Source organism: Danio rerio, chromosome 18, assembly GCF_049306965.1.
Source record: "Danio rerio strain Tuebingen ecotype United States chromosome 18, GRCz12tu, whole genome shotgun sequence".
In the NCBI taxonomy this organism is placed as follows: Eukaryota; Metazoa; Chordata; class Actinopteri; order Cypriniformes; family Danionidae; genus Danio; species Danio rerio.
In genome coordinates, this window is record NC_133193.1 from 10,678,735 (window position 1) to 10,705,355 (window position 26,621).

Below are 26,621 nucleotides of genomic sequence, written 5' to 3' on the forward strand. Positions count from 1 at the left end.
TTAAGTATAATAGAGTGAAAGTTAAGATTTGCATGTGTTTTTAAAGGGGCAGTCCACTGTATTTTTAAGGCTTGGTTTTGTTTATAAGATGCAGAAAATGTAATATTGCAATATCGTGCAGCCCTAGTATGACATGTAAAAATCTCTTAGATGCTGTTAACATTTGTTGAGACAGTGAGTAAAACCAAGCGGCAACCTCCTGCTCTCCCTCAGGAAGCCAATACGGAAGTAACTAAAACTGCAATTCATCCGAAATTCCGCTAGTCCTGGCCGCTCCTGGCTCCAAAATAGAGCAAATTTCAATTGAGCCCACTGTTAGAATGGCCAACTTTACAGCAGAAAAAAAGGTGTTTACAGCCTGATACAAAAAAATATTTTGGTTAATACAGCTAATATTACCCTTCATGACAACTGTGAGGGGGGTGAATTTTTTTATAACTCATCCGTTTCCTTTATATTAAGTTTGCATAATTAAGGGAGTGGCCACTTGAGTGACAGCTAGGTCTCGTTGGTCGCCGTCACGTCACCTCAGCTGAATCCTGCAGATTAGCCACTGAACTCGGCATATTTATCGCATGGCATGCTGAGTGCACTTAATTGTGCTCACAAACCATTCACGTGGCCTCCGTTTCCCATGTGAGTAAAGTTATATTCTTATATACCATCTTTATACATGTATATGCTTTATTTTAAGATCATTTATCGTTTCCATTTATATTTAGAGCTGTAATGCACTCCAGAATCTGACGAATTGATTAGCTGTAGGCTCTAGAACAGTCATCTGAAGCATTGTCATACAGTGTTATGCTGGATTTCATCAATAGTCTTACATTAACTAACACAGACTTTATCTGAAGTGATACGCGTTTTCCTTCTGTTGAAAAACGTCATAAGAACAATGTTTAGTGGCTCAATGTATTAAAGCAGTGTTTTTACAAGTCTAAACACTTTATTGATATAGTGTACAACCAAGCACAAGTGGTCAGAATACAAACGAGTCACAGGTGATAAAGGATTAAGCGTTCTCCCAAAGTAAAGTGTGTCTGAGCCAGGTCCAAGCAAAATGCCAGCAGGTGTCTGTGGCTCCGCTCACTCTCCGCCTCTTTGCCCTTGTTTAGTATCCCGCCGTGGGTGTGATGACGCGCGAACAAATTGGCTGCGCCTACTTGTGGCTTCTTTTGCGCTCTTTAGAAACCTATGGGTGACGTCACGGATACTACATCCATATATTTTACAGTCTATGAGTAAAACCATTGCATTTCTAGAATTGCACTGTGTCTCAATGTGTGCCTGGTGTGAGCTGCTCCCCTCCCCTTTTTTCATAAGTAGGCAGGGCCTTAACACCTTGTGCTTCATTTGCTCAGGCAAAAAAATCGCTAAATACTCATGTGTTTTAAAGCCTTGTCGGTTTAAACTCCTGATATATGGTTTATAGGAGCACAGACACACAATACACACACAAAATTAAAGATATATGGATCTACAAAGCCTAAACTCACCCTTTTAGAAAGATCAATCCAATCAAAGTTTAAAATGAATACTAGAAAACCGAAATAAACCAATTAAAATGTCTGCATTGTTTTGACTTGTATACAGCTGAAAACATGTTGTAATGCACCTGTTTACGCTGCAATCTTAGGAAGTGGGCAAGTGCAGGTCATCGCTGTCTGGACTTGTTCATAGTCAATCTCTCTCGCTCTCTCTTTGTTTCTCCTTTAACACCTGGATAGACTTGGAGTGTGGGTGTGTTGTGTCAAATATTGGCTGCTGTCGAGCAGTAAATTAAAACGAGGTGCAATTTCCTCCAGTCTAATTAGCAGTAAATTGGCGGTGTCTGTTTAGCCAGTCTGCCCAAGGCTACAGAGCCAGATTGACATGTCATTACAAGAGTGCAGAAATACTTGATACTAACCCATTAACTTATTCGAAAATTACCTATTTTGTTTCTATTGTTGTTTACATGGTTGTTTATATGACAATTCCATCAATCTAATATTAAATTAGTTTAGTGAAAGTGATAATTCACCATTCAATTCTAATGTATTAGATTTGAATGATGAATTTGTAAATGTTGAAGCTAATATTAACATTAAGCAATGCTTTATAATACATTTTGTATAATTAATGTATTTAACTAATGTTAACAAGTATTGTACCTTATTATAAAGTGTACTTGACTTAAAAGTGAGTTTGTTATTCACTAGAAATGTTCATAAAATATACACAATTAAATAGCAAGTTGGACTTTTTGGGGGAACACATTTCAATAATCAGTGTTTATTAAGTGAAAGTTGTTTTTTTTTTACACTTTTAGGTGGTCACTTTTTTGGGTGGTAATTCTGATACATATGGTTTTAGTATGTGTGTGTGTCTGTGTGTGTGTGTGTGTGTGTGTGTGTGTGTGTGTGTGTGTGTTTGAGAGAGAGTTCACATGGTAAAACGGTGTGCACCCTGGTCAAGTCCGTGAATGGAAAGCATCTGTCATGCATTGAGGTGTAAAAGCTGTGCAATGTTCCCTGACTGTTTTTATTCTAGAAAAACAAGAAAAAAACTGAGAATGAAAGCATAGAATGGCATCATTAAGCAGAACCGCTCTCTGTCTTTCTCATTTGGGCAGGTGTGTGTGGTGAACAGTTGTGGCATCACAAGTAAACTAGATAAAAAAAATGTTTGTCATGTTGGCTTGAGAAAGCCTGAGCAGAAGGTTTAAAGAAATTTATAAAACTTTGGAAGTTGGAAGGTGTTCAGTTAGTTGTAATTATAAATTGCAATAAACAGTACACTGCAAAACATAAAGTTATTTCACTTTTTTTTTTCTTTTTCTAGCAGCCAGGGTACTGGGAAAAAAACAAAAACTAAAATAGCGGACGTTAAAATTACAGAAGTTTCCTGTTATACAATTTTTTTTTTTGCTGTAATTTTACAGTAAATTTTCTGTATTTTCTTGAGCTTATAATATTTAATATGGAATTGTACATAAATATTATGGAAAGTCATATGAAATTCATAAAACTCTTGAACAGTGCTATAATTCAAATAATTAGTCGTAAGTGCAAAACAGTGTTTTATAAATGTATTTACAAAAAATGGTCATGGGTGCAACAAAATTCAAATAGAAAAAGGTGTCTAAAAGATAAAATTAGACCACTGCCACAACATAATACACAGTTTGTTTATAACTGCAACAATAAAAAAATAAATACATAAATGAATAATAGATGTCATATATATATATATATATATATATATATATATATATATATATATATATATATATATATATATATATATATATATATATATATATATAGGCCGCATTTTGACACCTATTTGTGCAGTGTCTCAGTGTGCAAATGAGATGGAATGTTGACCGCATGCTTCTGACTGTGTGTGCGTGCTGCACACACACATAAGCATGCGGTCTTTCGTGCTTTTTAAAGCAACAAACGAGTACAACTGGAAAGGGGGTACATGATGCAATAATCGTTTATCTCCATTAATGGTTTTTCATAATCGTTAGAAGCCAAAATCGAAATCGGATTTTTGATAAATTGCACAGCCCTAATGTTTAGGATGTTTTTAACACACGACTAACATGTTTTATTATGTTAATAGCTTGTTGTTAGCCTGCTATAGAATGTTGCTAGTTTACTGCTGTATTTTGTTGGCATATTTAGGATATTTTTTAATGAGACTTATGTGTTTCATCATGTTGATAGCTTGTTGTTAGCCTGTTTTAGAATGTTCCTAGCAGGTTTTACTACTGTATATGTTGTTGGCATGTTTAGGATTTTTTTAACACATGACTTGTGTGTTTTATTATGTCGATAGCTTGTTGCTATCCTGTTTTAGAAGGCTGCTAGCGGATTCTACTGTATATTGTTAGCATGTTTAGGATATTGTTAGTCCAGTGTGCTTTTTTGCCTTTGTGACAGACAGATTGACATGCAGGTATGTAGGTTAAAATATTAGCTAAAAGGAGAGCATAAATTAGTCTAAATTTCTTAGAATTATTGAATGAAATCCTGAATATGTCAAAAGGGTTTTTAATTTTGTCGAACTCAGGCTGATTTTTGAGAGTTTACTCATCCTTCTTTCCATTCTTCCATTATCTACTGTATACCACCATCTTTTTCTCTCATTCTCTCTGGCATTGGTGTGGCTCAGTTGTAATTACTGGATACTATTGTTCAGGATCTCTGAAATTCAGCATTACATTCACTGTGACCTCGGCCTCACACTCATCACGGTCAGTGTAAAACATGGCTCTGATCAATATACCTACTTATCAATGTCACTGAGACCAATGTACAGAGACGATCACACCATTGACCGGATAGAAACATGAACTGAAGCCTGATCAACAGCTAAGGAGATGTGCTTCCTCTCCTTTCACATACTGTTGTGCGAACATGTTATTAATAGCTTTATACATCTTGTTGCTCACAGTCAGGTTATTGAAGTAGTTGCAGTTTAAAGAGCTTCCATTGTTGACATAAACTACTGTATATTAAACCACACTAACTTCACATTCATTCATTCCTTTTCTTCTCTGCTTTGTCCCTTTATCAATCGGGGGTTGCCACAGCAGAATGAACCGCCAACTTATCCAGCCTATGTTTTTACACAGGATATGCCCTTCCAGCTGCAACCCATCACTGGGAAACATCAATACACACTCATTCACACTCATACACTACGGACAATTTAGCTCACCCAATTCATCTATACCACTTGTTTTTGGACTTGTGGGAGAAACCGGAGCACCCGGAGGAAACACATGCAAACTCCACACAGAAATGCCAACTGACCCAGCCGGGGCTCAAACCAGCGACATTCTTGCTGTGAGGTGATTGTGCTACCCACTGCACCACCATGCTACCCACTAACTTCACATTTAATACTTAAATTAAACCCACATAATCTGCCACTATGCTGAAACATAGGCATTTTGGCCCCCTAATAATATCTCTGGGGGACCCAAAACTGCATGGCCCCTTAGAATTATCCTAAATTACCTAAACACCACCAACCACCGTAAGTTACGTGCTGCTGAAAGTAAACATTGTTTAGAGAAAACACTTAACACAAAGGAATCAGTACTTATCAGTTCTTATGCTCATTTGCAAAGACTATCTAGAAAAAACGGTTATCTGCTGCAAATGCAGGTCTGTGTAGAAATACAACCAGCCTCTGCAGGAGCTGAGAGAGGATCACGTGAGCAGCTCTACTGGTGCTCCTATTGGCTGTCGCTCAAGAAAGTCACTCTTCATTTGCATAAAGTTGAACGATTCGCAACTTTTTTTCACATCGCTCAACATAACTACCTTGTCGCCAACAGTCGCTTTCACTCGTGTAGACAGATGATGCCGGAAGTCGCTCACTCTCCGTTGAAATGTAAGGTCAATTGTCGGTTTGTTGCTGTGAATTGCTTGCAGTGTGAATGAGGCTTTATAGGTCCTTTTTAAAAAAGTGCATATTTTTTCTTAATGATAAAAAAATAATAATTCCTTACATTTATGTAGCACTTTTCTAGACATTCAAAGCGCTTCACATACTTTTAGAGTGAATCTCCTCATCCACCACCAGTGTGCAGCATCTACCTGCCAGACTGCACACCAGCTGATTGGTGGAGAGGAGACAGAGTGATGAAGCCAATTATGATATGGGGACGGTTAGGAGGCCATGATGGACAGAGGCCAGTGGGCAAATTTGGCCAGTATGCCGGGGTTAAACCCCTATTCTTTTTTGAAGGACATCCTGGGATATTTTATGTCAGAGAGTCAAGACCTCAGTTTAACATTTCATTATAGAGAAGTATAAAGTCAATGTACTAGGGCAATAGGACCCACAAAGACCACAGGTTGAGTGCCCCTTACTGCCCTGCTTAGCTTTAGTGGGCGACCATGTGAGAGTTGCAGAGAGCTAGCTGCCAGCAATTCTTATGTGCATGTGTCTTAATACCAACACTTTTTTTAGGCTTATTGGCACAAGTAGGTGACATTGTCTCAGGGTCATTTATTGTCCTCCTGCTGGCTGTCTGATAAGATGGTTAATAGTCTTTCACTCAAACCCACTATTAATCTTTTTTGCGCATCTTCACCAGTGTGAAGAGAAAAAGGGATAAATTCCTCTCCATTGATCTGGCATCTGAACAATACACATGCATTGGCTTCCATTCATTGCACCTCAACTTTGAATATGTCTACCAAGCAATTAAAAGTGTAAAGCTCTGTTGATTTACTCCACAGGCGAGGACGCATTGAGCGGTATCTGACTTCCTGCTCTACCACGGGTCACGAGAAAAGCACATTCAGACATTTTACAACAATATCAATCTCTGTCGCTGTGGCTTTTACTCAAATGACTCATTAGGAAATAATTGCGTTGGAACAATACAGGCCGCATTGACAGCTTGCCATGATTTATGACGCAGAGAGAAAGTGTGCACAGGTGAAATCAATCTACTGTAATGAGAGAGTCTAACGGAAGCTTTCTTGCTGGGTTGAACCTGCACAACCTCTCTCATTCACACTTCTCCGCTATTAGTGTTTACAGTCCAGCATTTCTCTGGGTTTATGAAGGGGGCATTTCCACCTAATGCCGTGTGGCACATGTCTACAAGAATTGAGCTTCTCGTTGCTGATCAAAGATACCTGAAGGGCTTCCCGCTCATGAATGTTTTAATTATGTTTTAATGATCCATCCTACCTTCTGCTTATGCATATTTGGAGATGGTCTGTTTAAATTATGATGCCAAGGTTCTTAAGGTCATTTGTGTACCGAGTTTGAAATGCTTGAATGTGTTTCTTTGTATTTGTTATCCTGAAGATCCACTTTGCACACTGAGTCTGATGTATATTAATAAGTCTGCTGGAAAATGCAAAACAATACAAAATTGATGGTTGTATTTTAGCGATCTAGGCGCAAAATATAAAGCGTAGAAGCATTAAGGGCATGTCCGAATCCAATTTTGCTATTTTAAGGACGGAAAAATATGCTCTGCGCTTCAGTGCATGGTCTAACAGCGTTGTGCTTATTCTCAGTGTTTTGAGTAAAACATGCATTAAACCAATCAGAGTCTCATCTCTTATTCCCAGTTATTCCCCATCTCTTATTCAGTTGCATCACGCCATGGCGCATTTGTTATTTACATGGTGGACTTTTTGTAAGTGGAAAAACTGAATGCTTTACTAGCAAAAAAACTGTTAAACAGACCATCTGCAAAGCAAGGATAGAGAATGAGCCTCCTCCATTCACCCTCTTTACTTTCTCTTTCTCTTTACTTTTATTCTTTACTCCTTTACTTTTGTGGATAAGAAAACAATGTTGTATGCACTCCACTTAAGACATTCATTAGCTGAAATATTTGTTTCAAAACTATTTCTAAATTCAGTTCTAATTTCCAGCAAACAAATAAATGAGCAATAATAACAAGTTAGTTATTTCCAAACACGCATCCTATTCTCATGCCCCGTATGGTGATGCAAACGTCTTCAAAACTCGACAGGTGGACAAATCTAAACTTGTATTTATTAAAACAAATATAAATATGCATATAATAAATAATACTGCTTATAATAATAACATTATACAAATGCAAATTGTCATAAATAAACTGAAAAGCCCCCCGAGATGAGGTATGGAGGTAGTGGTTTTTATATTTATATAGAAAATAATAATTTTTGTAAGATTTTAATCCTTTATTATTTTTTCATATGTAAAGATATTTGTGTATTGCTGTACATCTTGTTTGTATTAAGCAATGCGTAAGCATTTGAACCCACATAGGCACATAACAAACGTGCTCTGCGCTGGACTTTAGACCTGCTTTTAAATGCTCAATGAAGCAGCCTATTGTAGTTCTTCAAAATAGCAACCCACCAACAATGCGCCTTAACACATCTTCTTTATAGACCAGAACATCCATGAGTCCACAAAGTGGTGCAAATGGATTTGCTATTAATAAAACGTGCCGCAAAATGCAAAGATTACATCTGCGCCGGCCTAAAAATAGCAACAAATCACGCCAAACACCTCTCTTATTGCGGTGTGTGTATGATAGGGCCCTGAGTGTTCAATCAGTGAGGATTTTTTTGTTATCCTCCTTCTTCTTAAAGACAAATTAAATATTAGGTTTATATAATCTTTATAATATTATTAAAATCTGCCTTTATATTCAGTATTTTAATATTCTGCATTTTGTTTATCATAAAAGGCTATGCTAGAGGACAAATTCAGATGACATTCTAGAATTTTGGCTTTTACCTGTGCTATGACCCGCTTGTTTGAGTCGCAATTTAACCAAGATCACGAGATCAACCAACAAAATTGTCTGAACGCAAATTATTTATTTTAAATGAAACTAATAGACAAATGTGTGGGGATAATAATGTAGATAAAGAATTCAAGATTGAAGCACAACAAAACTTTTGTTGAGGACTCCTGAGTAGCCACACCGTTCTAGGGTACCTATCACAAAAGCATTGAACTAATTGATGAGTAATGCAGGCATTTAATCAGGATCTGCCACATAATCCAATCTGGAGTCTTGAGATTGTCACACTTGTACGATTGCTCTAAATTGTCAAAACACCATTCAAAATGCTTGATACGGATGTCAAAAAAACAGAAATATGATCCCAATCTGAATTTTTTTATGATGTAAAAGTTCCAGAGGCAGTGTGTAACAATACAGTGAGGTTGATTTTATGTTATAAGTGTGCACATTTTGGATGAGTAAACTATAGTCTTGTATAGCCAGAAGGTCTGAACTCCATAGTTGCTGTCACTAAGGACTGCCCAAAAGTAAAGAGGAACCTATCTATATTTTTTTCCTATTCTTACACACTTTATATTTGGAAGTTGATAACTTGTATGTAGAAAAAAAATACTACAAAAACTTTGGTGTGCATAGCTTATTGCATAGTTGCAAACAGAGAATGGGTAAAATAATATTAATGTTTAGTTAATTATTATTTTTAACTGACAATTTCAGCTGCAGAAAACACATTCAGTGTTTTTTTCACCCATTATTACATAAACTCTTATGAAGTGCATCATGTCATGTCATGGAAGGCAGTAATCAAAACCCTACTTATCAAGGCAATAACAATAGCATTAAAAATGAGCATTTGCCTCTTATACCAATATGGCTTCCATCACTACTGAGAAACAATTTGAATGTAAATCATGCAACACAGTTTGTTTTGTTGGGGGTCATGTTCGGGGGCAAAAGGTAACCTTGATGTCCATGTAATAACAGACTAAAACATAAAACTCTTGGGTGTATTTTAAAGAGTCTATGTCTTAAACTAAACATATTTTAAAAACCTGCTATTCATTCATTCATTCATTTTCTTGTCGGCTTAGTCCCTTTATTAATCCGGGGTCGCCACAGCGTAATGAACCGCCAACTTATCCAGCAAGTTTTTAAGCAGCGGATGCCCTTCCAGCCACAACATCTCTGGTAAACACTTATACACTACGGACAATTTAGCCTACCCAATTCACCTGTACCGCATGTCTTTGGACTGTGGGTGAAACCAGAGCACCCGGAGGAAACCCACGCGAATGCAGGGAGAACATGCAAACTCCACACAGAAATGCCCACTGAGCCGAGGCTCGAACCAGCGACCTTCTTGCTGTGAAGCGACAGCACTACCTACTGCGCCACTGCTTTGCCCAAAACCTGTTATTTAGTTGATAATGATAAGATCTAATTGTCAGAGTCGTAAACATGATGCCTTTATTCTTCCATGGGGGTAGGGAGTGGTGTGGATTTTCAGGTGGACCTCAGGTGCAATCTCTTGAACTGTTTTAGGTTAGTGGGTGAAGTGTGTTGGACGTTCAGCCTACAGTCTGTCTTAAGCTGAATCTACAAAGGCCCTAACTCACTGACCAATGGTTTGTCCATATTTTAGCCAAATTTAAGTTGAAACAACCCAGCATTTGTAGTGTTTTAGATCTTAGAGTTTTATGTCTGGTGTCATCAGTGATTGATTTGAGCTCCAGCGTTTTCATGGGGCCACATGAGAGTTTTGAGGGTTGTATTTCACTATGGAAGTGGCTGAGACTCAAAGCAAGCCAGGCTCGTTTACACGGATGTTATTTTTTATTTATTTATTTTTTTAATTGAATAACTTTTGCTACAGTTACACCTTCCCTCCACACTACCCATCCATATGTTATAGGGTTTTGATTATCAAGGGAAGGATATGCAATGACCCAAAAGACCCATTCAGGGAGTGGATGTCTCCACTTCACTTCCTAATCTGCAATTGCCTCTTTGAATATCACACTAACTGTACACAAAAAAAAAAAAAAAAAAAAAATACTACTAATACTTCCCTTCTTAGACTTTACAGACCTGAAACTTGCCTATAGCACTTATTCATTGTTGCTCTTAGTTGTGTAAATTGCTTCCTTGTCCTCATTTGTAAGTCGCTTTGGATAAAAGCGTCTACTAAATGTAAATGTAAATGGATGTTGGCAGCCACTCCTCAATTTTTAGATCCTGCAATGCGTACTGAAAATGCTCACATTGCGATATCAATGCTGAAACGATATATGGGCTGCACAATAAACACTTTAAACTATTAAAATAGTTAATAAAAGACACTTTTTTTGAACTTCATTCATTCATTCATGTTGAGCTCAGTCTCTTTATTAATCTGGGGTCGCCACAAGGGGAATGAACCGCCAACTTATCCAGCGGATAACTCAGCGGATGCCCTTCCAGCTGCAATCCAACACTGGGAAACATCCATACACACATACACTACGGACAATTTAGCCTACCCAATTAACCTAAACCACATGTGTTTGGACTGTGGGGGAAACCGGAGCACCCGGAGGAAACCCACGCGAACGCAGAGAGAACATGCAAACTGCACACAGAAATGCCAACTGACCCGGCCGAGGCTCGAACCAGCAACCTTCTTGCGGTGAGGTGACATCACTACCTACAACACCACTGCGTCACCCCTTTTTGAACTTTTCAAGGTTAATAGTTGTTGGAGGAATGATCAAGTTCCCACAATGCAATTCAAAAGCATAATTAAATGGGAAAAAAATTAAAACATGAATCACAAAAAGCAAAAAACTGCTAATTATAATAGTATATTAACTGCTAATATTTTTACAATGTGTCTATTAGACTTCAATACATAAAAAAATGATTGGAAGCCAATGCCTAAATCATCACTGTTTTTTTTTAATACATCAGAGCTTCTCTGTTGTTAGATTACACAATTTCCTAATAGCACAGAACACGACACTACATCATGCAAAAATATTTTCCATGTCAATAAGAGTTTTTGTGCTAACCATTCACAGCAGCGACACATTTCTAATTTAGAAAGGGTTTCTATTTCTGCAAAGTCACAGCTGGAGCAAAAGATTGCACATTACATGCTTACCTTTACATATACAGCCTCCATGTATTTGGATTTATATACAGAAAGGCATTAAAAGCAATAAGATTACCTAAAAATAGCACCATGATCAGGCTGAATGTATGATTGAACATGATGTTTTAGTGTTATGTTTAGAAGTGTTGGCCTGAACTCTGCGCTGAACTCTTCAATAAATGACTGTTGGAGGTTTCTGTGACACATGTCAAACGTGTGGGTGCTGTTATAGGGGAAAATGGAAGCCAGAGGTACCGGCTTTATGGATTTGGTGAAGTTTTTTGTTATGACTACTCAGTTGAGGTGTAACCTTACATGCAGGCAACTCACTTTCTGTCCACCCCCTTTTTCCTCCATTTCAGAAAGTCTCGCTGTATTTTGTTAAATGATCTCAGCTAGCCTTGACAAGCCCTTCTGGAGGCTTTTCAACGGAAAGGCTTAAGACAGTGCTTTCAGGATATTCACAAATTTAATGTCACTATGGGGTCTCATGGTAAGAATAATGTTGGTATAAAATAGAAGAGTATTCAAAAAACTACCTGCAGGTAGTGGAAGTGTTTTTTATTTTGAAAATTCATATACACAAAAACATAAATACAGAAGTTTGGATACATACATACATACATACATACATACATACATACATACATACATAAATAAATAAATAAATAAATAAATAAATAAATAAATAAATAAATAAATAAATAAATAAATAAATAAATAAATAAATAAATAAATAAATAAATAAATAAAGATAAAATGAAATGAAATGAAATGAAACAAAAAGTATAAATAAAATTTAAAATAAGACAATAAAAATAAAATAAATTAAATAAAGTAAAAATAAAAAAGAAAAGAAAATATTAAATATAAAATAAATAAAATAACATTTAAATTAAATTAAGTTAAAATAGTTTAGGTTAAACATGATCTTATTCAGTTAAAATAATGTTATTACTGACCTTTATGCAAATTAAAATAAAAATAATAACAGAAAATAAATAAAAGTAAATAAATAAAAAAATTGAATAAAAAAAAATTTATGTTAAACATGTTATTGATCTTATTGAGTTAAAAAAATAATGGTATTACTGACCCTTATGCAAAATAAAATTATATTACTGGTCAAATTTGTGCATAGAAAATGACCAAATGAAATCCTTTGCAGTTTTTTTAGTGCAATATATATATATATATATATATATATATATATATATATATATATATATATATATATATATATATATATATATATATACATTATTTTTAAATCAAGGTAAAGTTCATTGACAAAACACTTAATTAGTTACAATTGTTTTTAATTAATTATACTAAATCTAGTATATCCATACATTTTCTGGATGAATAAATGCTTTTAATTTGTTTTAGCCTATGCATGACCTATTGTTGAAGTAATGATTCTCATTTTAACATTTCATAATTAAGTTCATAGCAATTGTAAAATTTTATTGGGTTATTGATTGCAGCTATAATGCAGATGCATTAAAAAAAGTTTTTGTGAATGAGAACATTTTTTTCTGAAGGGCTGAGTATTCATGACCGAGTTTTGACATCAAGGTGGCCATATGTTAACTGGATGATGGATGGTTTTCAGGGGCTGGTGGTTGCATATGGAAAGAAAACTAAAAGACCAAAAGTGCTTATACCAGTTTATTTAAGTGCAAACTGGAAAATTGCTGGCATTTCTCCTCCCCATACCAAGAGCAAGTGTCGGCGAAGGAAATGGGATTGATGCCAAAGTGGTATGACTGTTCCAAGAGCCTTCAGCAAGAGCTTATACACTACTGGTCCAATAGCAGTGCAATAATACACTACACTTCACTATGTTTTTTTTTTTTTTTTTTACTTTAGAGTACTTTTTTTCTCATTGTAACTTAGATGCACTCGTTAGATAGCGTCAGAAAGCCGTGTGTATAGACTGTCCTGTCACAAAGTACAGTAAAATTCTACACAACAGTAATAGTTTGATTAAGGTTTACATGTTTACACTCGGAGAGCAGCATGTACAGCGGATCTTTTGGTCTGTAATATTGTAGTGATATTAACGTACTGTAAATTTAGCAACTAAATCATTTTGACTAAGGTCTGTCTTTAAAAACTGAAAGAATACTGCTGACGATACAAACTAACTTTGCCATCTGAATAAACAAACAAAGACCCCTGATCACACACTTACCAAATCTGTAGAGACAGGACAGTCAACGCCAACTGGAGCCGTGTCTTTTTTTAAAAGAAGATGAGCGGCAAATACGGATTTCACCGTTTCCAGATGCCAAAAGCTCTAGCTTAAAAAAATGTTCCTTACAAACATATGTCTGGCGTGTGCACTGTAGTCCACACATGTGCCCAGCTGCACTCTCATAGCGGGAAATGAAAATAAAACTTTCATTGGAGCACATTTATAAACACAACACTGACCACCAGTGTCTCTAAACAATTCTTTTTCCTCCACTTGTTTTAGCAACACAATGTGGCTTCTCTTATTAATGAAGTTGCACCTCATACAAAATAGAGCACGCTTATTGGTTTAAACTAAGTCTCTCTCATGAATTAATGCTGCACATTCAAAGAGGTCACGTTGTACAGACAGCCAGTTTCCATGCTGGAATATGCGCAAGGATCTAATCACTGTGACGAAGCTTCAAAAATTAGTTTCAAACTGGAAGAACGAATTTGCTCGAAATAACGCAAGAACAACGAATATCTTTTTTGTGAAACGTATCCTAATAGTGTTTTTAGCAGCATGGGACACATATGTGACTGTCAAAAGCTCAAAACATGTGCTTTGGTGTTACGTGACCCTTTAAAGCATTTTTGAGCATGTTTTCTATGAAATATTGAAGAAAAGTTGCTTTTATATTCACACATTCTGTCTTTCTCCTTAATAATATAATTTCAAAACTGCACGTTTTAAATAGGGAAATCATACTAGCAGCCAATGACTGTCAAAGCACAACACTGTTCACAGTCAATTAAACCTTGCTAATGGTGTTCTGAAGTCATAGTTGCATGTGATTTTAGACCGAATGTTCAAAGTAGTGGCAAACAATGTAGCTTCGTACTGTTTCACAATATGTTACTGTTTCAAAATGAATGAATGTGCGAATATAAAACCAACTTTACCTCAATAAATCGAGTGTGTGTGACAGCAATTAGCATGGCCACACATTACACACTCAGTGTCACTAGTTAAACTTGCTTATTTTGCTGGATTTGAACATTATTTAAAACTTTGGGAATAAAGTCAGCAAGCAAGAAATTCAGTATAACGCTGTTCTAGTGGTTTTTAGATATTTGTATGAAAAAAAATTCACATTCTTTTATGTTAACTTAACAATTTCACTTTAATTGTTTTTAAAGTAAAATAATTTAGAAATGTGCCATTTTTTTATATTAATGTCTCTCAAGACCTCTTAGAGTCAAACTGTGACGTCTCTTTCAGCTTTTCATTTGAGCTTTGCATAGCTTAAATCGTAATAGTGATCTCCTCAAACTCCCTCACATCCCGTTCTCCATCCGCCTGCCGCTGTATTTCTCTGACTCTTCTTAAGGTTGGCTCGGGCCACCGCATGTCTGTGTGTTAGGAAAGTGATTAGCGTCAAGAGGAGTGCTTTAAAAGAGCTGCCTTTGTCTGCAGCTGAAAGACCTGAATGAATCGCTTTAATCCCGCTGAGCAGACCTGAGGCTGTCGGGGAAAATCATCTTCAAGGCCGCCGCTGCTTCAGGCTACAGGTAGGCGTTCTTGGGAATTTGTATTATGATTGGCTTTAGCTGTCATAAAGGAGGTTAATTGCAGAAATGTGGATTTGGAAGTTGGAAAGAGACACACTGACATACATATCCTCTAATACACTGAAAAAAAATTGGTCAGCTTATACAGTTAAAGTCAGAATTATTAGCCCCCTTGTTTATTTTTTCCCAAATTTCTGTTTAACGGAGGGAAGATTTTTTTCAACACATTTTTACACATAATAGTTTTCTATTATAATAACATATCTCTAATAACAGATTTTTTTATCTTTGCCATGATGACAGTAAATAATATTTTACTAGATATTTTCAAGACACTTCTATACAGCTTAAAGTGACATTTAAAGGCTTAACTAGGTTAATTAGGTTAACTAGGCAGATTATGGTAATTAGGCAAGTTATTATATAACGATGGTTTGTTCTGTAGCCTATCGAAAAAATATATTGCTTGAAGAGGCTAATAATTTTCACTTTAAAATGATTCAAAAAAAATCAAAAACTGCTTTTATTCTAGCTAAAATAAAACAAATAAGACTCTCCAGAGGAAAAAAAATTATCACACATACTGTGAAAAGCCCCTTGATTTGTTAAGCATAATTTTGGAAATATTTAAAAAAGATGAGGGCTAATAATTCTGACCTCAACTGTATGTATGTATATTTATAAATATATATATATATATATATATATATATATATATATATATATATATATATATATATATATATATATATATATATATATCGTTATACAATTACTTTCCAAATTACTCTAATCTGCCTAGTAAACCTAATTACCCTGGTTAAGTCTTTAAATGTCGCTTTAAGCGGTATAGAAGTTGTGTAGAAGTGTTCACAAAGATGTTTTATTCACAATGTTGTACCTTTTATATATACATAAGAGGGAAAATAGAGTGGAGGAACTCTGACGTCAATTTGTATGCAAAAACCCGGAATCGAGTTAGCATTTTAACAGTTTCGGTTCCCTCGTCCCAAAGTCTATGGGTTTTTTGAATAGGGTTTTTGAACGTCACAGGCGAGCGCCCCAAAGGTGCTGTAGTCCGTTTATAGCCTAATGTTAGCTTTTCGGTTTTTGCATTTACATTTAAGGTCTTTAAGTGCTAAAAGTTGTATTTTAGTGTGAGGATTATCCGGTTGAACAAAATATGTAAGTGTAATGAACACTTTTTATCACCATTTTTCTTAGAAGACATTTTTCTAAAGGTGCTGTTGACTTAAAATAAAAAACAAATCTAATTAGTTTACAAATTAAGTTGTTTAATAAAATGAAATGACACAGGAAAAAAGTATTGAACAAATGAATAAAGGGAGGTGTAGAAAGGCAGAGAAAGTCCAGACAGCTGCTGAAATCTCTCAGAAGTTATTCAGCAACCCTCTGCCCTTTGTCATTGTAAATGAATATTAGCTGCTTCAGTCCAACATCTACATTAGCAGGATGATGAAGATGAAACCAGGGTGGACATTTCACCAAAACAATGATCCACAGCCAAGGAAACTCGAATGCTTTCAGAGAAAGAAAATCAAGCTGTAGAATGGCCCAGCTAATACAAGTCTGTGAAAAGAAATCCCACCCGAGCAATGTACGTGACTTTATACTCCACATGAGAGTCATCTTTAAGGTAAAAGGTAATATAATATGTTCTGTAATCATAGCAAAGATAAATTGAATCATCAGTTATTAGAAATGAGTTATTAAAACTGTTCTGTTTACCTGTAAATTTGTCTTCAATAAACATTTTTTTGTTAAACAGAATTTGGAGGAAAATATACAAAAGGGATAAAAATACTGACTTCTGCTATACTTACATATGTGTTTATTTATATACATTTTATTAATTTATTTGTTTGCTGTGTAGTTTGCCTTAATATCAGACTTGAGGTGCTTGTTTGCCCGTGACAGTTCTAGGTAGTTCTATTCTAATTCTGAGTTGAATGAGCCTTAAAAATGCATTAGTGATCATAAATTTATGTAGACAGAGACACATGTCCCAGAATGCACCATTTCAGCAGGTAGCTTGAATACAGGGATTAGCCACTCTAAATAAGAGAGTCTGTCTCTTTGTGGATGCATACAGTCCTCAGCATAAATGAGTACATCCCCTTTGATAATGAATATTTTAATCTATTCCTCAGTGAATATAGACAATATTTCATGATTCATTGAAACAAAATAGTTTTATTAAAACTAACAACATACAACATACATTGAATGATAATAATGTGATAGTATTTAAAATTTTACAAACTACAAAATTGCAGTTACATTAAATGTTTTCTGTGTTTCTATTAAGTTTTCATCATTATTCAAATTTTATTTATTATTTTCCCCTGACATTTTCATTAGGATGTGCTATTTTTTTTATTTTTTTATTTTTTGCAATGTGATCTTGGGGTATTTTGTTAGATTAGTTCCAGTTTTAGCTTTGATATTAACTAATATAATATATATTTACCAATATATTGTTGTATTGCATTCTATAGCAAGTATTGAAAGTAAGTTTAAGGCTCGTGTTTATTTATGCTAGCAACTGTGCATACATACAGCAGGGAAAAAAGTATTGAATACTTCTTGTTTTTTTTCTAGGAGTATTATTTCTAAAGAAGCTGTTAACATGGGATTAAACCAGATTTTGGTGAAACCCAAACAATACAAACATAAAAATAAAACTAATCTGAAAAATTAGTTATGTGTAATTACAAGAGAATGACACAAGGAGAAAGTAATGAGCTATCTAATACTTCATGTAAAAGGCTTTTTTAATGATGGCAGCTCTCATATGGAGAATAAAGTCACATTAAATTGCTCAGGAGTGAGTTTAAAAACCTTGATAGTTTTGTGGGTCTCATCTAATAAATCTGATCTGTAATTTGTATTTTATATTGTATTCAAATCAGGTGATTGGTTGGGCCATTCTACAGCTTGATTTTCTTTCTCTGAAAGGATTTTAGAGTTTTCTTGGCTTTGTTTTGGATCATTGTCTTGCTTAAATGTCCACCCTGGTTTCGTCTTCATCATCCTGCTATTGTAGGTGTTGAACTGAAGCCACTGATAATAATTTACAATGACGAAGGACAGAGAGTTGCTAAAGAACTACTAAGAGATTTCAGCTGCTGTCTGGGCTTTCACTGCCTTTCTACACCTCCCTTTCTTCATGTGTTCAATACTTTTTCTCGGCGCCATTTCATTTTATTATGCATAACTTAATTTGCAAACTAATTGGATTTGTTTTCTTTGCACATATGGATTTATTTGGTTGTTCCCAACATCTGGGAAAAAAATTCAAGTCAACTGCACCTTTAGAAATGTTTTCTGAGAAAAATGGTGACGAGTTCAATACTTACTTTCTCTGCTGTACATGCATACATACATACATACATACATACATACTGCACATACATACATGTAAAATCTGTTTAGATAAAAAATAAATAAATGGAGTTGTTTTTAAAAATAATCAGCATCAAATCATTATATTAGAATGATTTCTGAAGCATTGTGTGACACTGATGGCTGGAGTAATGATGCTGAAAATTCTGCTTTGCATCACGGAAATAAATGACATTTTAATTAGTGCTGCTAAGTGATTAACATTTTGAATCTAATTAATTACGCAGTGTGGCAAATACTTAATGTAATCAATCACCAATTTATCGCACATTACATTTGGTTGAGGAATTATGCCCATAAGAATATTTAAAGTGATTGTGTCATTATTCCTTTAAAAGTCATTATTCCTTTAAAACCTGTTTTAACATTTTTTATTGTCTTGTTTCTTGTATTCTTGTTTATTTAAAGCACTTTAAATTACCAGTGTGTATGAAATAACCATGATATTTTTATTATTATTACTATTTTTTTGTCAAAAGTTGCATTTAAATTGGTATTCAGTGTTCAAATAAATAAATTCAATTAAATTTACAAACTGTTTATTGGAGAAAAGCTAAACTGAAAATTCTGTAATCATTTACTCACTCTTCACTATTTCCAAACCGTCATGAGTTTCTTTACTCCACTGAACACAAAATAAATTATTTTGAAATATACTGGAAACCTGTAACTTCCACTGTATTTGTTTTTCCTACACTGAAAACCCTAATAATTTGACTGAACGAAATGAATTGAGTAAACTTGTTGCCTCAATTTAATTCTCCCAAAACTTGCATATTTACGTTTATTTAACTTGTCAGTTTGGTAGATTATACTTAAACTGTTCAGTTAAAAGTGTGTCTGTGTGTGTAATTATATACTATAAAAATGTATTTAAAAGAAAAAATTCCCATTATGGTTAATAATCATACATGAAGCCTTGTTTTCTGAATAAAAAAGACCTTGCATTAAAAATGACCTATTTTTTTTTTCAAAGGATTAAATTGTGATTTTGAGCTTGAAATCTTAAGTTCATGCATTGTCATTGTGTAAAGGTTAAATAAACTCATGTTCTTAGGTGACAGAACCAAAATGCAATATTTTAAGTTATGTTCAGTCAACTTTACTTGATTGTTTAAGTAAAGACAATATTGGGGTTTACAGTGTAGTATGGATGTCAATGGTTACAGGTTTCTAACATTTTTCAAAATATCTTCTTTAGTGTTCAACAGAATAAAGGACCTCATAAAGGTCTAGAACCACTTGAGAGAGAATAAATGGTGAGTCGGGCGGCATGGTTACTCAGTGTTTAGCACAGTCACCTCACAGCTAGAAGGTTGCTGGTTCGAGTCCCGACTGGCTCAGTTGGCATTTCTGTGTGAAGTTTTTATGTTCTCCCCGTGTTGGTGTGGGTTTCCTCCAGGTGCTCCGGTTTCCCCTACAGTCCAAAGACTATAGGGGAATTGGTTAAACTAAATTGTCTGTAGTGTGTGTGTGTGTGAATGAGTGTGTATGGGTGTTTCCCAATACTGGGTTGAAGCATGGAAAGGCATCCGCTACATATAACATTCATTCATTCATTCATTATCTTTTCAGTTTAGTCCCTTTATTAGTCCGGGGTCGCAACAGCAAAATTCAAATCAGCTTATCCAGCATATGTTTTACGCAACAAATGCCCTTCCAGCTGCAACCCATCACTGGGAAACATCCATACACGCATACACTATGGACAATTTTTTAGCTTACAATTTAAGATTTTAGCTTAATTCACCTATTCCACATGTCTTTGGACTTGTGGGGGAAACCGGAGGAAACCCATGAGAACACGGGGAGAACATGCAAACTCCACACAGAAATGCCAACTGTTCCAGCTAAGGCGCGAACCAGTGAATTTCTTGCTGTGAGGTGATAATGCTACCCTCTGCGCCACCGTGACGCACTGCGTAAAACATATGTGCTGGATATGTTGGTGGTTCATTCCGCTTTGGCGACCCCTGATGAATAAAGGTACTAAGCTGAAAATGAATGAACGAAATTGGTTATAGTGTGTGAGTGTATGTGTGAATGAGAGTGTACAGCTGTTACCCAGTACTGGTTGGTGGTTCATTCTGCTGTGGTGACCTCTGAACTAGAGACTAAGCAAAGGAAAAAATAATTAAACGAAATGGTGAGTTAATTTGTCACTTTAAATAGCATTTTGAAATGTGCATTATTACTGATTTACTGTATTTTATATAATATAAAGTCATTGTCATCATATTAAACTTGGTTAAAATCATTCCAACTCCAACCTGTGGAGTTGTGTAGGAGTTCAAAGGTCATTCGGCACTTACACATACTCGCACGCCTACATTTATGTGTAAAATGAAGCAAAATGGCTGAACGAAATGTTATCTGATGTGAACCACATGTGCGGCTTCTGTGCAACTTACAGCTGTGTGAAAGGTCAGTGCTGTGAGGTCCCGGTTTCACCATGTGCCCGATGGCACTTAAGGGAAGGGCGGATCGACCTCTGCGCGGTAGGAAGGCCAGCACATTGCACAGAGTAATTTATTCATGGCTTTGTGGTTTTTTCACGATATTTTGCCATCCATTTTTTATTGAGAGAGAGAGAGAAACTGACTCACACGGCGTGGTGTTCCTGTCCATTAATACTGCATGCCAGTCTTCTACCATGAAATGTTTATAGAGTAAATAATTGCTTCTTGTTAAGGCACACTGTCGACACCACAAGCCGACGGTCTGTGTTTGGATCATGAGAGGACATTCTGAAATTAGGCTACATCTTTACACCACTTACTGTCATCTCACTCTTTTAATGGCTCATGTCCTGCTATTTCAAATAGAGTCTATTATAGCAGATCAGTTCAGATTAAAGCACTGAATAATTGATAGTTTTTGTGCTAAGATCTATCAACGTTGCACTGTATTGTACATTATGTGGATTTGCTGTGGACTTAAAGTTGAAGTCAGAATTATTAGCCCTCCTGTATTTATTTTCTCCAATTTCTGTTTATCGGAATGAAGATTGTTTTTCAGTACATTTCTAAACATAATACCATGCTACTATTTATAAGCGATATGACATTCATCATAATGCCATGTTTTCTAAATTCAAAGACTTGTTTTGTCACTTTACATTATTATTGTAACTGGTTTTATTTTTAGAATTTTGTAGTGACACACTGAGGGCAGGATACACCTACTGGCATCGGCACATAGTTTTATTGCGTACACCTGTGTGGCTCATTATTGGAAGTGTGTGGATATTCAACCTTTTAAAAGGCGTCTGTGTGAGTATTGAATGCGACTTCTGGAGTGCAGGTGAAGCCTCTGTGGTCAAAGACCGTTTCCTTTAGTCCCTGGTTGACCTTCTGCGGGTGAGTTGTTCGCTTTTTAGTTTTTACTTTGTTTTAAGTGATCATCTTAAAAAGGCTTTGATCATTAGGAAAGTGACTGGTGCTGTTTGCAAAGTCTGCTCTAGCCTGGGTGAGTTGTTTATTATTAGTCTTTTTCGTTAGTTTTGATAGTCTAAAGAATGCCTTTTTTTTAGGAAAGTGTGTGTGCGTGAAACGATGAGTGCCGTTCGCAAAGTCTGCTCTAGCCTATGAAATTATGAAAGGTAAGAAGTTTGTTTGTGGGTTTTAAAGAAGCGTTCGTTTTTAAATTTGAATTGTCTTGAATTTCTTTAGCCTGATGGTGCTAGCTGTTGTTTCAGATTATTATTTGTGGCTGCCTTTTAAACTTGTCTCAGCAGCTGTCCTGGGCTGTGATTAATTCTTGTGGACATTCCATTAAACATTATGGTGACAAAAAGATATTTAGCAATCCAATTGACCCAGATCCATTGATGGACATTTTTGGTGTCATGCCTGAGAATATAGATCACAGTAAAGACTTTAATTTATTGCCTTTACTCCACTACTAGCAAGATGTTTAATATTATTTAAGTGGAAAAGAGTAGACCTATTTTTTTATGTTTTGTGATTTTGTGCAGTTTGTCTTTTTGCGCCTGGGTATTTAATTGGTAGTTTTGATGAGACCATTTTACATTTTTTTTAAACGGAGTATGCCATGGCGTGAATTCAGGGCTCAACAATAAGGACTGTCCTATGGCCGGGGCCAGTGTAAAAGACTATTGGGACAGTGTCGCCTTGTCACTAAAGTTTAATTTGCCTGCGACTATATCAATTGTGTGCATTTTAAGCTTGTGCTTTTTAGTCCTAAAATGCTACCTTCTCTGTGATGTCGTTAACACCATATTTCTTTTTAGATTCTCTTAGATTTGATGTTTTGAACATGATATTTTTTTCTGTAACCTGATAACAACCAGTACAATGAAGAGACAGCAACATGGCGGCAACATCAAATTATGAGGGTAAAATAAAATGTCTGGCGTCTTGGAAGCAGACATTTACATGAGAACAAAACAAAAAAATTAAGCGATTATTTATTTATTTATCTATTTATTTATTTGCACAATATGCCAGTCAGCCACCATTTGTTAAATAATTTCAAACTGCAATAAAATACCTCCACATTTTCCAAAATACACTTTTAGTTTGCATAGCACTGAATTTTGCTCATCATACATTTATTAACATTTTTTAAATATTAAAATAAAATTCTGAAATTCTAGATTCACAGATTTATTTTTGATAAATTATTTAAAATATGTAGCTTAAAAAATAACTACTAACTTGCCTTTTTTTTTTTTTTTTGATGGGGCCAGTGAAAATTTTGGCAGGGTAAGTAAAAATCTGAACCATTGGCCCGATCGGACCAGTAGAAAAACCTTTAGTGTTGAACCCTGGAATTTAATAAATTTTGTAATTTTTTGTAAAGTCACTTCTCTGTCATTAATCAAAAACAGATCAGCAGGGTCCTTCATATTGTTGTAACTTTTTGTGTTTATCAAACAAGTTCTTTTTTTTTAATATGTTCCCGGGTAGTAACCTAGATGGTGTAGTCGGGTTTTATTCTAATATCTTATAGCCAAGGGTTACAGTACTTTTACAATAGTGTCATGGTAATTAATTTGAAATTCTACAATATTTAACACTAGTACCATAGTATCTTTGTGAGTGATATTAAATTTAGTGCTTTTTGTAAATGATGTTACATTTACTATACTACCATGTTTAAAACACTATAGCCGTACCATAGTGTTTTTGTTTGTCATATCATATTTACTATAGTACCATGTTACTATTTATAAATTATATGGCACTTATCATAATACCCTGTTTTCAAAATTTGAAGACCCTTTTTGTCATTTTTCAGAGCAGGTAACCCATAATTCGTCTTTCATCATGTGTCAGTGTCTCGTTAATCATCCTTGCACACCTGTCCCTTGATCCCACAGTCCCAGGACAGACCCTGCGTGGGCTTCTGGACAAATGGCCAAGCTGAACAGCCTCATTTATTGCATTGTATTCGCCGAGTGTTTGAACAGATGAGGACTGTAGCGCTCCACCCCAGCAGTGTGTCAGCAGTGGGTGGAGGTCGAGTGGGGGCCAGGAAGGGTGGATGGAGTCTGAAAGGGTTTTTGGAAAGAGGCTGATAGGGGTCTGAAGAGCGGTGGGCATCAGAGTGGGTGTGGGCATGTCTTTTTGTCTTTGGGTCTTTATATGGATGAGGCTGCTCTGTGTGGGCGATTGGGAAGGGCTTGTTTTGTATTAATAAGTGCTGAGTGGGATTTTCATGTTCCCTGTGGTTTTACTATTGATAGGTCATTAAAAAGAGTGTGTTTTTATTTTAACTAATGACTGAGGTCACACTATGAGGTAAGTGTTTTTGGTTATATTTTACTTTCATGGTTCTATTTAGACATTCTGATGACTACACTGTAAGTTATTTAGTCAACTAGCTCTTATTAGAATGTTAATAGTCAGTTACTAGTACTAGTTAGTATAATAAACTGCTGTTTCCTCAAAGTTATTTGTAGTAGGTAGAATGTCTCTTGGAGGAACATTAAAATAAAGTTGTAGCAGATATTAAGCTGACAGTCTACTAATACTCTAATGACTGCTGGCTTATATGTGCCGCTCTGAAAAGAGAAGACCACTTTCTCTTTATTTAATGGATTTATTAGGTATAGGGTTGAATAACATATAATGAATTGTTTTCTATTAAAGTCTAAAACACTTTAAAAATGTAATAAAAAGACAGGTGATCAAAACAACATGTTTTCATGGATTATGACTGAATGTGATTCATTTCGAAGAAAAAAAAAAAATTAGCACTTTATTGTCTTAAAATGATTGTACTAAACATGACACTTTTTTTGTTATTTTATTGGAAAAAATGAAATGCCCTAAATTACTTTTTTAACGTTTGGAAGAGATCTAATTGGTATATATCACTGTAAATCCAAAATAAAATAAAACTGAGGATTTTCAAGTGGTCTCTATATTTTCCCCATAGTTGTAGTTGCAAAGATACTTATAGTCAACAGAATAAAGAGGATCAAATTTTACAGTTGGTTTCTTGTCTAAATGATTGAGAATTAGTTGTACAGCAAATAGTTCATTGGAAACTCTTAATTAGAAATCTTCAAAGAATGCTCTTGGCATTTATTATTCAGAGCCTGTTCAAAGAGGCTTATATACTGTACAAATGAACAAAATAATATCCTTCAGATAAACTGAAAGTGTGTCCCATTTAGTCAATATAACATTCCTTTTAGCAGGTCTTTTAATAGGTGTTCAGTTCAATTTTCATCTACAGTGTATGTTGAGTTATGCAAAGCTTAGATATTATTTTGATGGAAGCACAAAAAAAACTGAAATGCAATGCTCCCTTAAGTTGCATTAATTTAATCTAATATATTGCATTTATATATATATATATATTATAGAATTTATATTTAAAAAACTAATAGTACAAAATTTTCGCTTAAACGATTTAATTCAGATAACTTAAAACCCCTAAAAAAAAAAAACACAGTTCCTCCTAATTGCCAAAGTCCTTTTAAGGCAAGTCATTTCACTAGGCGGCCATCTTTGAAACACCCGTACGGGCAGTATGCTTTGGCATTCTGTCTGAATAAGGAAACATCTAACTCACCAAAACTGTTAGCCAAGCTTACGATTACTTTACATATTTGGAACAACCAATAAAATTAAGCAACAGCTGTCTCATAAGCTTCATTTTTAAATGTTTGAATCAAACAAAGTGAGCATATTTACAGGTGTCCGGAGCTGATGCGCATGCACACTCAAAAGGAATGAGATCACGACACTAACCACATTTATGGCCGTTCTACACATTATCATTCTCTGATTGATCATCTGATCTCGCTGCTCTTCTGAACTAATCCATAACTTGGTCTTGATGGTGAATCTCCTCCAGAAATGACAGCAACTTTTGGTTTACAAGCTTGTGTTTGCTTGAGTAGATTCTGTCATGTGATGTGCATTTGACAGGACAGACTGTACCTCACGTTCTTTTCATACAGATCACAAAACCAGAAAACTATTATTTTTAAGTGTACTTGGTTCATTTAAAAGCACAGATTTCAAGCTTTATTTGGATATATTTCTCATGTCTGTAAAGCAAGTATTCGTTAAGATTCCAGTGAGTTTGTTGACCACATGTCTGGTCTGAGCTTCTCCCCCAGAGCGATTGATGAAGGCTACCTTAAAGTATAGCTAAAACTTGTTCATTCACCAACAACCAGCGGACGTGCAATAACTTTAAGTATAAGGTAAACACAAAACAAAAGTTTCCATCTTGAGCTCCTTCGCAGGTCTCGACATGGACTTCAATGGAGTAAACAATCACTCCATTGAGCTCGCAACTCTCAGCATTAACCACACGCGTCACAGCTACCAAGCTGACCAATCACAGAGTTTGTGCTACGTGTCGTTGTAATGTGTGTAGTTAATTTTTTTCAGAGGTGCACATCAGTGTCTGTGTCAGCCATTGCAAGGGGTATGTGACCTGCGCCAGACTACATGTACGCTTGACATTGAAGTATAAGTCAGCCTTAACAGTTTCTTTGTATATTTAACACATTGTGTGTTACTTCTTCTTGTCGAATTGCTGAAC

At 35.3% G+C, this 26,621-nt stretch overlaps 1 protein-coding gene across 5 annotated transcripts in view; it reads left to right on the forward strand.

The window, feature by feature from the left end:
- sema3ab (sema domain, immunoglobulin domain (Ig), short basic domain, secreted, (semaphorin) 3Ab) overlaps positions 1-26,621 on the forward strand; it is a 166,572-nt gene that overhangs the window by 69,748 nt on the left and 70,203 nt on the right. For 3 of the 5 annotated variants that reach the window (XR_012393569.1, XM_073928845.1, XM_073928844.1), the window contains exon 5: positions 15,070-15,164. The exons of the other annotated variants lie outside the window; for them this stretch is intronic. The gene's annotated coding sequence lies outside the window, so the exon portion shown is untranslated. The remainder of the gene's footprint in view (positions 1-15,069; positions 15,165-26,621) is intronic. 5 annotated transcript variants of the gene reach the window in all.